The sequence below is a fragment of the Octodon degus genome, unplaced genomic scaffold (genome assembly GCF_000260255.1).
Source record: "Octodon degus isolate 3935 unplaced genomic scaffold, OctDeg1.0 scaffold00251, whole genome shotgun sequence".
Taxonomy (NCBI): Eukaryota; Metazoa; Chordata; class Mammalia; order Rodentia; family Octodontidae; genus Octodon; species Octodon degus.
This window is the reverse complement of record NW_004524827.1, coordinates 2,822,612-2,827,911: the sequence shown is the minus strand read 5'-3', so window position 1 is coordinate 2,827,911 and position 5,300 is coordinate 2,822,612.

Sequence of the window (5,300 nt, the reverse complement as noted above, 5' to 3'; positions counted from 1 at the left end):
TCATAGTGATACTTCTGGGGATTCAGAGAAGTAAGGTATTAAAGTTACCTTCTCCTCAGTAGGATCTTTTTAATATTTCTCATACTACTTGAGAATAAGACCAAAAAAATGTACACTCAAGTTTGACATTCTTCTCTTTATACTTCATTTACAGAGTAATATTGGTCCCTGTTTTCTCAATATTTATTTAAAATATGTATTTTTCACCTCACCAATAAGAAAAATTAATAAATCTCATAAATTTTAAAGGTTATTAAAAGTTTCAGGGCTTAAACTGTTGTTTTAAACAGTTACACTAGTTTTGAAAATTATTTCCAATATGGTTATTTTTCAACTTTTTAAAACTTTTTTATTCCATAGTAGCCCCTTACCCAACTTCTATTGCAGTTCAATACATAATATGTTTTATTCTGTCATATTAAGTAGCCATATTTCTTTTTAAATGAATCACTATGTATATATGAACTCTTACTTTATCATCAATTGACAAAATGTATTTTTCTTCTAATCTTCATTTTTGGAAAGCTAAGTATATCATTGAATACTATACCAAATAATAAAAGTGAAGAACAATGCATGAATTCTATGTTAATAATAACAAAAATATTCATTTTAGTTTACAATGAGTTTTCCTATAAATTCATTCATGTGGTACTATGATCTATCCCAAATTCTCAGGAGAAATAAGAAGTTTAAGACAAAAACATCTATGTTTCATGAAAGTTAAATGTATCACCATTATTGCCCCTAAAGTTGAAGTTCCAATATAGACCCTAAGTGTTTGAATATGTGTCAGTCCAATTAAAAAATTTGGCCTATGCATCAACATTTAGGAGCTTAACACACCAAAAGTTTAATTTTAATTTCCATAAAGTTCCCTTGGGACCAAGCTACCAGAGTATGAATATCTGGGGTCAAGCCAAATCCAAAACATAGCACATCTGAATATTCTTGTATCTCGATATTAATACAATAGAAAAATGGTATGGGAAGAATGGCAGGAATATAATATCCACTTAACCTTCCTTCCATTTAATAATTTCACTCTTTAGAAAAAATTAACATTATAATATGAATGATTCGTCATAAAATTTTTCATCTACATTAATTATTCTAGCAGTAAAGTCCCACAAAAGTAGACACTTAGTATTTTTAGTAACACAAATAATATTGTGAGTTTACAATTCTTTCAGATAGGAAAACATTAAAGAGGTTGTTGGTATAGCTGAGAAGTGCTGTGACTGCCTGGTAAGCACATGTTCCTGAGTTTGACTACAAGTATCAAAAAAAGTTAGATAATTCATAATAAATACCAGGTTTATATAACTGCTGATCTTAGAGGAATTACATCTGAAATTCTGAAGTTTAGCCAGCTATATTAATGACTTTGTGTTTTTGTTTATACCTGCATGAAGTATGAATTTATCCTTCAAATTGTGTAGAAATAATATTAACTTGTATTGCATATATATTACCAAAGCATACAAACATAATTGAAATAGTCACATGGGGGGCTGGGAAGATAGCTCAGTAGAATAAATGCTTGCCTGGTAAGCGCAAGGGCCTGAGTTCAATCCCCGGTTCTGAAAAAAAAAATGTTCCTGAAATATGCACATGTATTGACATGAAATCATGTCCTACATCTCAAACTTCATTGTACTTAGTGAAATATCATTTTTATATAATAAAATACAATCTTTCTGAATTCTCACTACTATATGTATTTTTAAAATAATGTATTGCTTCTACTATGGGTGTTATTAATTAATATTTGGCATATTTTTCTTCTTTTTGAAATGTAAGTGAAGTTTTTAAATCTGATTGAAATTAATTACATAGGACAACATTTTCCCTTTGTTTAATATTAAGTTAGATTTCATTTATAACCCAATTTTCATATGTTAACATATGCACAGAATTCGGAGAAATGAATTTTCCAGATTGCCTTAATAATTTTAGATTATCCTGCTAATTTACCTGTTTTGAATTTGACACTACTACACGAAGGACAAAACATTCAACAAAATTGTGAAATTTAACACCAAAGTGCATCCCAACTTTAGAGTTCTATTCCAAATAATTTGAACCTTACTATTTTCTCAAGGCCAATACTAAAATGTCTTACCTTCAGATAACATCACCTATAAAAACTAGGTTCCATATCAGAAAACAGAGATTTGTTTAATTATTCCAGCAATTGTGAATAATAAAATTCAAGAAAATTTGAAAGAATAAATGCAGTGACATGGAATGAATAACTAGATACTTATGGGAGTATTGTTCTTCAGAACATGTACCTTTGAAGCAATAATGGAAGGATGGAAAGGTGGATGGATGGATGGCTGAGTGGATAAATGAATTGATTATTTAATTAACAAATGAATACATGATCTCAGATCTACATTTGAAATCAATCACACACCACTTTATGAGGTCAAAATTGCTTTGCCCCAAGAAAAGTTCTTTTCATAATCTATTAAATGGCCTTTTAAGTTGTGAATTTGACATTATCATCCAATCAGTAGATACATTTCAAGAAATAATACATGATTTTGACCTTTTTTATTGTAGCTACTATACCATCAGTCTACTTGATTAACTTGTCAGCTTTCTCCTCTCCAGACAGTGAGCCAAGATCTTTACACTGAAAGCTTTTAAAATAGATAGAGAATCCATGATAAGGTCAAGATATATCAATCAAGAAAGTAGATCAAGATCCTTATTTTATTTTCATAAGATAAAAGTTAATGAAAATTGAGTAGTAGCTGTCTCATGACACGTTACTTATTCAAGATTTTTTTTATGCACAATGGAGACAAGTACAAGTTTACTTAGTGTAAAAACTTCAAACATAATTTTACATATATTTACACTTTAGGATCTCACATAATAAAAGTTCTTTATAGAACTTCAGCCTGGGATGTATGTTCAGGAAATAACTTATTTGTTCAACAAACAATATTAAATGTCCTGTAACAATAAAAGACAAGTAACATTTTATTGCCTAAGACAGGCACCAAATCCTCACAAGGAACGTACACGTGTATTGCAAAAATGTACCAAAATAAAAGCAAGGCATCAAGAGATGGATGAAAGGGTGAGGGAGAAAATGAAAGCAAATAGAATAAAGAATTGTGATATGTTATGTAGATGAATTAATTCCCCAAAAGGAAGATCAGCATTGTGTACTATAATGTAGTAGTAGTATGTAATAATGAAATGATATGAAAAATTATCATTGTCAATAAATCTTTTAAGTATCTATAATTACTTTAAGTTATATAGAAAGAAGAAACAATAGTGTTACTCAAACAAAACCACTCAAAATATTATTATGAGAACACAGTATTTATTTATTTATTTATAATTTTATTTTATTTTCTTTGGTGTAACCAGGGATTGAACTCAGGCCTTTGTGCTTCAGGGAAGCTCTTATTCTACTGATCTCTCTGGCCCAGAACACAGTATGTATTGATAAGGAACTAAATGCTAAAGATTTTGTAGTGAAGGAAGGACTGAGATGATGTTTCAGAATGGATGACTTAAGTTGGCAGTTACCAAATGGGGATGATTTTTTTGTGTAGTTATTTTTCTTTTCACAGTTGTGGATATACTCATAGTGTTTCCTGGGAAAAGATCATGGATATTGCCTACAAGGCATAAAAATATTCCACACAACAAAGAACTTCACAGAAAAGGATAAAATAGAAGCAAGTCTATGTGAATAAGGAGAGGAACAGGGGTTAAAAGCAGGGGAGAGGAATCTGAGAAACAAAGAAATGAGATATATCATGAACAGATAAAAATTCCCTATAATGAATATGATCATTATGTATACCTAAACTGTACCAAAATTTAATTAATTTTTTTTAAAAATTCAAGGAAATCTATAGACAAAAATGTCAGTAAGAGTGAGCATGAAAATTTTGAGCTAAGTTCTCATAAGATAAATACATGGAGTGCAACATTTACCATCTTCCTACTGTATTACGTTACTAAATTCACACTAAAGCAATCAATATCTGCATGCACAGATTGCTCTAAAATTTATGTGCACTTTCTGTTTTCCTACTTTAATGTAATGACACTTGACCCTTATGCATCAAAACGACTTTAGCGGTAAACATAAACAACAAATTTTTGATTGTTAGAGTATGAGATAAGATTATTTGATTTTCCATGGGTATTTTAAATTTTCAAATAGGAGTAGTGAATCAGTCATGAGCTATGATAATATACTTTACCTTGAAATTAAAAATAAAAGTAAATACAGTAATCACAAGGTGTGTAAGCAGCATTAATTAATTTGATTTCAAATGCCGTTTACTGAAGTGAAGATCACACTGCTAAAATGAAGCATCAGATATTTCCTCATTTCATTCAGAGACTTTCTGCCATTAAGTTTAAAATGTAAGTGTTAAAAACTCTTCACATATTGGAATAATTAAAATTTGAAAACCTGGGTCTGGGGAGATGTTTAAGTGGAATAAGTGCTTCCCTGGCAAGCTCAAGGGCCTGAGTTCAATCCCCGGTTCCGCAAAAAGAAAAAAAAAAGAAATCCTGGCACAAAAACTACACATTTTTATAGAGTACCATATAATGATTTGGTAAATGTATATGTTGTGCATTATGAAAACCAGTGAAGAACAAGTACATTATCAAATGTTTACCATTTCTTCACAGCTCAGTGGCACAGAACCTACCTGGAAAGCATGAGGTTGTGAGTTCATATTCCTGGTACTGAAAAATAAGGAAAAGAAAAAAAAAGAGCAAAGATATTTCTTCAAAAAGAAGAAATACAAATAGAAAGATATAATACAAGTAAAAGGAAAGCAGCATCTCAAGGACTAACTAATCAAGAGAGGGAAAGGAGAAGAGCTAGGAAACCTGACAATGTCAAGACATACAGTTATATGTAGAAGATGAGCAAGATTCTGAGAATCTTCAGAAGATTTTTTAATCTAGTGGTTAATTGGAAAGATTCTCACCCTGACTAACTATATATACTGATACCTGTGAACTAAGGTACTGCACTGCAAATGGTAATTTGTAACACTAGTTTCATGCTTGGAGGGCCTGTCATTCTGGTATTCTGAATATGGGCTGCTTGTCATGACATTCCAGTTGCTCCTATGATGTCTCTCAGGTAGGTGGATGTTCAAGAAGAAGGGGATGGTGAATGAAAGCAAAAGACAGAAAAAGGAATATTGTGGGACTGTCCTGCTTCAAGGTTGTATATGATGAGATTTTTGGACTTATGTGCAAACATGAGAAGTATATAATTCTTTGTGCTCTTTTTT